This window comes from Sus scrofa, chromosome 6 (assembly GCF_054392235.1).
Source record: "Sus scrofa isolate SSC_HxYL_T2T_F1_AM1 chromosome 6, Sscrofa_HxYL_maternal_Yorkshire_Landrace_v2.0, whole genome shotgun sequence".
NCBI lineage: Eukaryota > Metazoa > Chordata > Mammalia > Artiodactyla > Suidae > Sus > Sus scrofa.
The window spans coordinates 163,198,272-163,209,756 of NC_139388.1; the positions used below are offsets into that span (position 1 = coordinate 163,198,272).

The 11,485-nt window shown below is 53.9% G+C and overlaps 1 long non-coding RNA gene across 3 annotated transcripts in view; it reads left to right on the plus strand.

Moving 5' to 3' along the window:
* Positions 1-1,937: 1,937 nt before the first annotated feature.
* Positions 1,938-11,485, plus strand: part of LOC106510720 (uncharacterized) — a 30,453-nt gene continuing 20,905 nt past the window's right edge. For 2 of the 3 annotated variants that reach the window (XR_014808329.1, XR_014808330.1), the window contains exons 1-4: positions 1,947-2,039; positions 8,221-8,390; positions 10,391-10,597; positions 10,684-10,775. This is a non-coding gene — a long non-coding RNA (uncharacterized LOC106510720). Of the gene's footprint in view, positions 2,040-8,220; positions 8,391-10,390; positions 10,598-10,683; positions 10,776-11,485 lie in introns of all 3 variants that reach the window. The other variant, XR_014808331.1, reaches the window with a different exon arrangement.

Below are 11,485 nucleotides of genomic sequence, written 5' to 3' on the forward strand. Positions count from 1 at the left end.
CCGCCCAGAGCAGGCTGTCCGAGCCCCCGGCGGTGTGTGTCCCTCGGCATATTGCATGTGGGATGGCGACCCAGGGCTCCTGACTCCCACCCAGACCCCCCTCACCCCTCTCGTCCCATCCCCCACCGGCTTTATGGAACTAATTAGGTGGTGGCAACATTCCGTTAACCGAGATGCTCAGGAATCAATACTGCATGTCATTGTGAGCACTTAATCCACTCCAGATAAGCAGAATTAAGCTGTACAATGAGGACATATTTCTATTAATAATGAAAAGGGCTGAGTCGTGAGCAGGAGAACACACAGGGAGCTGGCAGTTGGATCCCATTTAATTTCAGAGAGATGGAGAGGGGACAAAGGCAAGAGAAACAAAGGACAGAGAAAGAGAAGACAGACGAGTGAGCTGGAGACCAGGCGGGTGCCCAGATCCCTTGCACATTAGGGCTCAGTAGGTCGTGGCTCTCCCCAGCGTCCGCGAGCCGTGAACGTGATTGTGCCCTTCCCCTGCTGGGGTCTCCCTGGAGCCTCTGCTCCTCCTCTTAGCCCCCCTCAAGGGACCCTCTGCCTGATGCCCCAAGCTTGCAGGGTCCCTCCAGGTCTTGGCGAGCCCAGCAGCCAGCAGGGTCCCGGGGCAGGGCCCGCTGGGAGACCAGGCCTGAGCCCCTTCCCCGCCAGTGCTGTCTTCATCTCTTATTTACAAAACGCCTAGAACCTCTGCCCCTCCCGAGCACTGAGCCTGTGCCAGGAACCCTGCCACAGGGGTCCACACTGTCACAGGGGACAGCATTGCTGCCCCCAGCTGGAGGAGGTCTGACTCACAGGGGGCCTGGGGATGAGCAAGGGGTGGTACTTCTTCCCTGGGGAGCCCCTCCAGGGGGGACCAAAGCTGGGGACGGCCAGACTCGGTGGGCAGGAAGCAGCACCCTGCAGTGGTGGTGACCAGGCCTGCGTCCTTCAGTTGCTGCCTCTGGCTGTCAGTGGGTCCCAGGCACTCAGGCTCTCTGAGCTGTCCTTGGCCGCGCTGTGTTCCTGCTGCCCTGCCTGCCCTATCTCTGCCCTATTTTTTGGCCGTGCCTGCAGCATTCAAAAGTTCCTGGACCAGGGACTGAACATGCGCCACAGCTGTAACCCCAAACCACAGCAGTGAGAATGTGGGAGCCTTAACTGCTAGGCCACCAGAGAGCTCCATGGAGCCCATGACACTGACACGACCCCCAACCTGAATTCCCCCTGCAAGGGTCTCTGGTGATTGCATATTGGGACCTGCCCTCTGGCTTCATGGCCAGGCCCAGGGTCCCCTGATGCTGCCCACACACCTGGTCTGCCCTCCAAGGACTCCCCGCCTCCCCACCCTCTGTTCCTGATGGCCCTTGTGGTCCCCCAGGGCCCAGCCATCAGGGCTGAGAGGGCCCGTGAGACCCCCAGGTCTCCCTCTCACTTCACAGATGGGGAATCTAAAGCCCCAGAGAGACTCCATTTCTGCGATGCCTCCCAGCCTCCATCTACAGCCCCGAGTCCAGCCTCAAGGTCATGGAGAATGGGGCTCCAGGCAAGGGAGCCGTTAAGGGTGAATGCTCCAGACTGACCCCCTCAATGCTACCCCCCCACACCTGCACCCACAGAGGGAGCAGACCGGAGAAGCTCCCACTAGAACGTTCACCCCGCCTCCCCCCAAGGGCAGGTTCTGACCTGTCTTCCTCCCTGCTGACTGCCCAGCTCCTAAGACGGTACCAGACACCGTGAGGTGCTGAGCACCTGTTTGTCATATACGTGGATGGATCAGAGCCGGGAGCAAGGAGATAGGGCCCATCTGTGCCCAAGCTCGCGCACGGTGGGGTCACAACAGACACTTGCTAATTCGACGGCCCGACCAACCCCTCCTTTTCAAAACGAGGAGACAGGCCCAGGCGGAAGTGACGTGTCCGAAGCTACAGAGCAGGTCTGTCGACACTTCCTGCCGGCCCACTGGAAAAGCTGCTGCCGCCAGTGCTTCACGGCTCCCACAGAGCTGGCGTGACATTGCCGCGACACTCGGCGAGGTAAGTACGGTGGCCCCATTTTACAGAGGAGGGTACTGAGGCTCAGAGAGCTGGCTTGCCCAAGGCTGCCAAGAGACAGGACAGACAGAGCTGGAATCGCAGTGAGGGCCCTGGGGGGGCGGCCTGGGGGGTTGGCACACGCCCCTCCCTGCCATCCAGAGGCGACCATTACACTTTTACAAGTGCCGATTTATGTACTCGCCTGGGCTGTCAGCCCTGCCAGGAATTTATAGGTTCTTAAGTGATCGTGTCTCAGGGGTAAACGCAAATGGAAAGTGAACAGGGCAGGAATTGCCAGGCCTCATCAGCCCCGGGGCTGCGGAGCCAAAGCTCTTCTTTGGTTTATTCCCAGGAGTCTGGAGCTGTGGGGCAGCAGGGCCCTGCAGAAGAGCCATCAAGAGGCCAACAGGGAAGGGGGCAATTTTGCCCAGCCGCCCCCCAGGACACATCCTGTGGTGTAGGAGCCTGGGGGCTGCCTGAGTTCCCACAGGGCCAGGGCTTGGACTTGGGTCTGGTGGATGGGATTTTTAGGCCATGGAAGAACTAGTTAGGTTTCAACATCATTTGGGACAGGGATGGGGACGGGGGGGTGGAGGTGAAGAGGGGCTGGAAACAGGCTTCACCTCAAATTGGAAACGCTGAAGCTGGAAGATGTATCCACTCCACTATTCTCTGGGGCTCACTATTCTCTGTACTTTTGTGTATGCTTGAAATTTTCCAAAAAAGAACTGACACAGTCCCCCTGTGGCCACGCTGGGATTTTCTCACTGGCCTGGCAGCTAGGATCGGTCCAGGAGGCACGTCCAGGCTTGGGCCCTGTTGGGGGAGGGGCTGGGGCCCAACATTCACTGTATGATTGTCTTGCCACAGCAGAGACTTTGCTGGTGGCCCTGTATCCCCAGTGCGCAGCACAGGACCTGGACCACAACTGAGATTGAATAAATGCTTCCTTGCTTGGGTTAAGTTGCCAGTGACGTACATGCGTGCACAGAACTAGGGCCAGGATAGGGAGAGGTCTGCTCACCACACATTTGACAGTGGCTGCAGGTGCTAGGGGGCATGCCTGGGAGCCCTGGAGAATCAGGAGACCTCAGCCCCAACCCCAGAGCTCTGTAGGGAGCCCTGGAGAGAGGGAGCCGACTCGATGACAACCCTCAAGCAGACTGGGACACCAGGGCATAGAGGAGGGGGCGGATCTCAGATTTCTTTTTTTCTTTTTTGTCTTTTGTCTTTTTAGGGCCACACCAGTGGCATATGGAGGTTCCCAGGCTAGGGGTCGAATCAGAGCTGCAGCCACCGACCTACACCACAGCCACATCAATAGCAACGCCAGATCCAAGCCGCATCTGCGACCTACACCTCAGCTCACGGCAACACCGGATCCTTAACCCACTGAGCGAGGCCAGGGATCGAAACTGCAACCTCATGGTTCCTAGTCAGATTCGTTTCTGCTGTGCCACCAACAAGAACTCCAGGATCTCAGATTTCTAAAAGGCAAAGCCCTCTAAAGCAAAATGGACTACTGTGGGTTGAAGTGAGCTCCCCATCCCTGGGGGTATACAAGCAAGAGTGTGCAAGAAGCTACAAAGCAATGCCGTCCTTGAGTCAAGGGCTGGACTGTACAGCCTCCAAAGTCTTCTCAGGCCAGTCAGGACTCTAAGGCAGCCACCGTCTCACACCCACACAGACAGCAGGAGGGCTGGCCACCCAGCTTCGTTGTTCCTGAGGCTGGACCGGGGCAGAGTGAGTCCACCAATTAATTGTGCAATTGCAGGGAAAGCAGGTGGGCGAGGCTTGGGTTACTGCCTATTTCTCAGAGGTTCAGGCCTCACGCCCAGCACAGCAGGAAGGGACGGCCAGGATGCCCTGCTCTCTGCCGCCTCTTGTACCCGAGCCAGATGGCCATGCATCAGGAAACTGAACCTGGTCTTGGGGCAGGAAAGAGCAGTGCTGACCCAGCAGCCACAGGCTGAGCACACGAACTCCTGTCTGCCTTTGGAGCCTAGAGGGGGGCGTCGCGGGTACAGGTAGGGCAGCTGCTCACCAACGCCCTCACTTCCCAGATGGGGAAACCAAGGATCCGAGAGGTCAGACGGGCCCCAACTGGGCCACCATCTCTACTCCCAGAGGTGGGAAGGCAAGGGACAGACAAGAGGAGAAATTAAGTCCCAGTCAAGGAAAGGCTGTGCCTGAAATTTCCCTATAGATGCCAGAGCCCCGCCCGCTGTGTGCCCAGCGGCTCAGCAGGAATGAGCCCCTCAGGGCAGCCGAAGGCTGGGGCAGCAGGAACCAGAGCCCTGAGGACCCGTGAGTCCCTCTGCTGCCAAGAGACTCAGTTTACCCGCCTGCACCAACAAAGAGCCCCACCTCTGAGCAGTGGCATCAGCGGAGGATGGCTGGCCTCCTGTAGGTGAAAAGCTACACCGGGAGGCCCCGGTGCCCAGGAAGGGCTGGGGGCACTGGTCCTGAGGCTACATTAATGGCTGTCACTTACTAGAGGCCAGGGGTCAGTGCTTTACATGCGTGGTCTGTTTAATCTCCAGGCAGCCCTGCAGGGAAGGTCCTACTATCATCCCCATTTTACAGATAAGAAAACTGAAGGCCAGCGAGATGAAGTCAGTTGCCCAGATCACACACAGCCAAGCCAGGTGTCGGACTCATGTCCTTGCTTTTGGCCAATCTCTGAGCTCCAGCACTTTGCTGTCCCCAGACTCCTGGGATGAGGGGTACGAGCCGAGCTGAGATCTCAAGGTTGGGAGTCAGCCTCAGTCTATAGCCTGCTTCTGCCACTGCCCTGCACCCTCTTGGAGCCTCTGTTTCCTGCAGGAAGGGAGCCATAGGGCAGCCATCCCTGCCCTGCTCCTGGGGAATCAAAGGGGCTGACAGAGCAGGAGATCGGGCTTTGCAAACTGGGAAGCTGACACATCCTCGGAGGTTTGTCACTTGGCCTTCACAGCAGCTTTCCTTTGGGTCGATTGGCCTCTGCCACGAGAGTGTGAGCAACCTGGGTCAGGGCCCCAGGGAGGGGTGGGGGCTGAGACCCAGAGAAGGCGGAGCAGGGCCTCCTGCTAAGAAGCAAAGGGAGAGGAGGGGGCAGCCCCAGGGTGAAGTCATTCGCCCTGCGTGGGCGGGAGGCCAGGAGCACAGGCTCCCCGGGGCCTGGACCTGGTCCCTCCCAGCAAGCGCTGCGTGTTGTGCGGCTGTCTCCATGGAGCCTGGCTTTACAAGGTGCCTGGACTGGCCTGGACTGGCACCCCTGCTCTTTCCTGATGGAGAAACTGAGGCTCGGAAGTTTGTAGCTTCCAAAAGATGGCGTGGCCCCAAGGGGTGACAGCCGGGCTTCCGGGGCCCTCAGATCTGCTCAGACCGGGCCCCTGTGCAGGTCACCTCACTGAGCCTGGGGTTCTACTCCATAAAATGGGACAATGACCCTCCCTTCATGGGTGGATTAAATGGGGTGATAGCATCACATAGTAGGATCTCAGGAAATGTCCGTTTTTTTTTTCCCATCCGAGGACCGCCCATTTAGACAAAGGCCCTGCGCTTTCTCCTCATGCTCTGAGCTCTGGGTCGTGCTACAAGGGGAGGCCCAGGAATTGGAGGCCCGGGAATTGGTCTGACTTGGCTGGGGACACATGGCAAGTTGGGGATGGATCTGGTTTCAGGACTCTCATCACCCCATGCGGTCTTGGGCAGACGCCTCCCTGGCCAGAACACCCCAGCCTCTCTGCCAGGGACCTCCGTTCGAATTCTGGCTGTGCAGCCATAGACAAGTCACCTGCTCTCTCTGAGCCTCCGTGTCCTCAACTATAAAATGGAAAACACTGATTACGCATATGGTTGTGCTGAGGCAGACATAGGAAATCAGATGCGGCGGTGCTGACTGCAGGAGAAAAGTCACAGTGGTGGGGGGAGAGGATGCAGCCTCCGTCTATAACTGAGCAACGCAGTGTATATCGCTCTGTTATAAACAGAGTTTGAAGCAGCCCCAAGTACTCTCACACGCCTCCAACAGGGTAGGGGGCTGTAAAGGTGTCTCAGGGCCCCACACGCAGCAGGACCTACCTTCCCTTTCTTTGCGAATCTCTCTCCTCTCAATTTCTCTCTGTCCATTTAATGTGCTCTTGAAATAGATTTTCTTCTAATGTGAGAAAAAGGATGTCTTATGTGTGTGTCAGAGAGAGAGAGAGACTGGGTCACTTTGCTGTACGGTAGAAAACTGATAGAACGCTGTAAACCAACTATAAAGGAAAAAATAAAAATCATGCAATAGACTTTCCTCCGTGGAGCCCTCTTGATGGCCCCTGGACATATGCCCAGAACGGGTACTGCTTATAGCATCTCGCTGAGCAGGTTGATGATTGAGGAGAGCAATCCTGCCAGTGCCAGAGACAGATAGAATGTGACCTTGCCAGCGGATGGGCCTGGGCCGTCCACAGGCAGGGCCGTCCACAGGCAAGGCCGTCCCTCCGAGGTGGAGCCATGTGCCACAATCCGTGCTACCTGCTCCCTCCCTTTGGCCAAGAAAGAGCCTGCTTTAGTCTCTCCAACTTTTAGGCCTCGCTCATGACAACAGGTGTTTTTTGAGCCCTGTCTGTGTGTCCACCACCTGACATACGTTAACTCATTCACTCTTCAAACAACCTAGAGAGAAGCAATCCCAGCTCAGAGCACCAGACCCAGTCTGCTGGACCCGAAGCTTGGTCGTCTTTCTCCAAGTCCCACTCCCTCCAAGATGGCCTTCGCTTTCTGTTCAGCAGCGTACCTTGTTTAGCACCGGAGCATAAGGAATGCTCACCAGCCCATCGTGACCATGTGCAAAGGCTCTGGATGTGCTCACAGGGTCACGGGCTCAGGGCCGGGAGACAGAGCGGGAAGTGGGGCCTGCCCAGGGCACTCGGCCAGCAGGAGGGTGGCAGAGGCTGGACTCACGGGCTTGCTAACCCCCAGCTGGGGCTCTGGGATACCCACGGCCTCTCCGAGCTGGTCAATCTTTCCATGACTTTTCTCTCGGAGCATCTCATCTTCCAATGACAGGGAGTCCCGCAAAGCCAGGCCACTCGAGTCTTCCTTCCACACAATGGAGCACTCAGAAAGTCACATAACAAGGATGCCCACAGTTTGGCTGGTGGACACCCCCCCCCATGTGGCTGTCAGGCCTCACTCTGGGGGACAGCCCCAACTCATAAGTCCCGAGGCTTCAAGAACTTTCTGTCCATGAGGCCCAGAGTTTCAGCCAGGCCATCTCCGAAGGGCTTGAAGGGAAATCATTTCAACACCCATTCTTACAGACAGGGAAGGGCAGAGCCCAGGCGAGGACACTTCTGTCACAATGACTTTTCCTCAAGAGATTTGGCCCAAAGAGACTTTAGACTCAGCTGCTTCTCATTTCCCTCTGAGTCCTTTGGCCGATGCCCATCAATTCATCAAACTGCCTCCAAGTTTTCTCCGAGCTGGGCACAGGGAAGTCAGATTACTCAGCCTAGTCTTAGCCCTGGACGGCCTTACAGTCCAGGGAGGTGGGGAGTCAGGCTCATAAACAGCACCCACTAGAGCCCTTGTCATGTCATGCAAACAGTGCTGTGCTTACATACTCCCCCTGACGAGGCGCTCACTACCACCAAGGCAGCCTCTTTCATCTTCATTCAGCTCTGATGGTGAGAAAATCCTTCCCTCAATATCCTGGAAACATCATGTAGTGAAACAAGGCAGTATATGTGATATGGAAGTAATTGTCTAAAAATATATTCATGTCGGGGGTTCCCATGGTGGCTCAGTGGTAATGAACTACTATCCATGAGGATGTGGGTTCGATCCCTGGCCCCGCTCAGTGAGTTAAGGATTGATGTTGCTGTGAGCTCTGGTATAGTTCACAGATGCGGCTCAGATCTGTGCGGCTGCGGCTGTGGTGTAGGCCGGCAGCTGCAGTTCTGATTCAACCCCTAGCCTGGGAAATTCCATATGCTGCAGGTGGAGCCCTAAAAAGCAAAACAAAAGAAAAAGAAAAGAAAAGGAAGCCCCGGCGGGAATGTAAATTGGTGCAGCCACTGGAGGAGAATATGGAGCCTCTTCAAAAAACTAAAAATAGAACTACTATAAAATCCAGCAATCCCACTCCTGGGCTTCTATCTGGAGAAAACCATAATTTGAAAAAATAAATGCACCCCAATGTTCATTGCAGCATATTTACAGTAGCCAAGACATGGAAACAACTTAAATGTCCATTGACAGAAGAATGGATAAAGACGATGTGGTACATACATACAATGGAATATCCCTCACTCATAAAAAGAATGAAATAATGCCATTTGCAGCAACATGGATGGACCTGAGATTATCCCACTAAGGAAGGTAAGTCTGACAAAGACAAACATCATTTGATGTCCCTTATATGCGGAATCTAAAAAAAGGATGCAAATTTGCAGACGAGAAGCAGACTCGCAGACTTTGAAAACAAACTTATGGTTACAAAGGGGACACGTTGGAGGGTGGGATGGGCTGGGGGTTAGGGACGGGCATATGCCCACTGAGGTTTATGGAATGACTGGCCAACGGGGACCTGCTGTAGAGCACAGGGAATTCTAGCCAATATTCTGTGATCATCTATATGGGAAAAGAATCTGAAAAATGAGTGGATGTGTGTATAGGTATAACTGAGTCATTTTGTTGTACAGCAGAAATTATCCCAACATTGTAAATCAACTATATTTCAATAAAACTTTTTTTTTTTTTAAGGCTGCACCGGTGGCATATGGAGGTTCCCAGGCTAGGGGTCAAATCAGAGCTGTAGCTGTCAGCCTGCGTCACAGCCACAGCAACGCCAGATCCTAGCCGTGTCTGCAAACGTGTTACACCACAGCCCACGGCAACACCGGATCCTTAACCCACTGAGCAAGGCCAGGGATCAAACTTGCATCCTCATAGATGCTAGTCAGATTTGTTAACCACTGTGCCATGACGGGGCACTCCCAATAAAACTTTAAAAACGGGAAAAACATGTCCACCCAAAATGTCATACATAAATGTTTATAGCAGCCTTATTCACAACAGCCAAAAAAATGGAAACAACCCAAATGTCCATCGGCTGATGACTAGATAAACAAAATATGATCTATCAGCACAGTGGAATATTATTCAGCCTTGAAAAGAAAGAAAGTATTAATGCTGCCACAACGTAGGCAAACCTTGAAAACCTTATGCTGTGAAAAAACCAATCACAAAAGCCTACGTACTGTATGACTGCATTGATTTAAAATGTCTGGAACAGGAGTTCCCGTCGTGGCGCAGTGGTTAACGAATCCGACTAGGAACCATGAGGTTGCGGGTTCGGTCCCTGCCCTTGCTCAGTGGGTTAACGATCCGGCGTTGCTGTGAGCTGTGGTGTAAGTTGCAGACGCGGCTCGGATCCTGCGTTGCTGTGGCTCTGGCATAGGCCAGTGGCTACAGCTCCGATTCGACCCCTAGCCTGGGAACCTCCATATGCCGCGGGAGCGGCCCAAGAAATAGCAACAACAACAACAAAAGACAAAAAAAAATAAAAATAAATAAAAAAAATTAAATGTCTGGAACAGGCAAATTCCTAAAGACAGAAAGTAGTTGAGTGGTTTGTCCGGGAGCAAGAGAGCTTGAGGGAGAACAGGGAGTTAACTGCTATGGCTATGGGGTGTCTTTGGGGGGTGAGAAAAATGTTCTAAAATTGATTCTAATCATGGTTGCACAACTCTGCGAATAGGCTATAAGCCACCTAATTGTACATTTTAAATGGGTGAATTGTGCGGTATGTAAATTGTATCTCAATAAAGCCATTATATTTGAAAAAGAGAGAGTCTGTGTGCGGAGTTTGTTCTTATAAACCTCTTAATGAGGACAGAATCCATGCAGTCTAATTAAGTGCCTCTTGGCAGCGGCACCAAATGACTAATCTATTATTTTTCCCACTGGCACTGCATTTGTCATCCGTATGCAGCTCTGTCCCTTGCTTGGCCAGCTGTCTCACCTCAGAAACAGAAAACTAACAGGTTAGGTACTAATTATTAAAAAAAAAAGAAAAACAAACAAACAAAAAATCCTCCTTGGAGTTCCCACTGTGGTGCAACAGGATCAGCAGTGTCTTAGGAGCGCTGGGGCTCGGGTTTCATCCCTGCCCGGCACAGTGGGTTAAGGATCTGGCATTGCCACAGCTACAGCATAGGTCACAACTGCAGCTCAGTTATGACCCCTGGCCTGGCAACTTTATATGCCACAGGGCGGCCAAAAAAGACAAAAAATAAAAACTTCCTTGGCAGGAAAGTATGGACATCCCAGGTACATGCTGCAGCAAAACCTTTTTTTGTTTCTTGCCTCGCCTGCAGCATGCCGGAGTTCCTGAGCCCGGGATCATGCCCATGTCGTAGCAGGGACCTGAGCTACAGCAGTGACAATGCTGAGCCACCGGGGAACTTCCTGCAGGAAACCTTTTATACAAACCAAAATCATTAAAGGACGGGGCTCATCGCTAGAGAAATTGCAAAGAAACAACATAGAAAACAAGCTGTTATGGAGGCCAGAGCTGACAGGAGGTGAGCTGGGGCTTTTACAGCTGGGATCCTGGGCAGTCTTCGTTCTTACATGCAAGCTTTCCTGCAATCATTTGCTCCTTCTCCAGGGGAACAGCCTGTGCAAAGGTGTGGAGTGAGAGTGAGGCCGTGGGGTGAGCCCAGCACTGAGCACCTAGGATCCTTCAGGCCGATGCAATAGGTAAGGATGGGGAGGGGGGAAGGCTGGAGAGGTCAGTGCGTCAGGACCCCCCAGGGCTCTGACTCCAGCTGAGGAGTTTGGATGGTCTTGCTGGGTGACTCTGGGCAGCTGACTGACATCTCTGAGCCCAACTGCACATCTGTAGGTACCCTCAGAAGGTGGTCGTAAGAATCCCATGAGCTAATACATTGTAATGGCATTAAGAAGGCCCTTGGCACGGAGCAGGCATGCAGTGAATATTAGCTCTTTATAAGGTGTTTCTCTGGCTTTCCCACATGGCCTGACACCGGGAGAGTCTAAGTGAAATGGGAGATGGAGCCTTATAAGCATTGATCTCATCTCGTCCTAAAACCCCTTCAAGGGGACAGGACAGACATAAGCAAGACCGTGGGAACAGGAGAGGAGCCAGTGGAAGATGGGACGAACCAGCCAGGCAGGGGCAGCTCCATGTCGTTGGAGGGGGCACTTCCAGATGGGAACAGGGTCTCCTACAGAGCCCCAGAAACACTCAGGACTCAGAGGCATCAGATACTGAGGAAGGTGGCTGAGGGATGGATTAAAAACAAGGGGGCTGATGGAAAGCCAGTGTGGGAGCTGCTGGACTTCCTGGTCCCCCCCTTCCCAACGCTGCAGCCAAGCACCTAGTCCTCCCCGTCTCTCTCACTCCCCCACTCCCAGGAGACCAAGAGGTGAAGGTTCCTTCTCCAGAG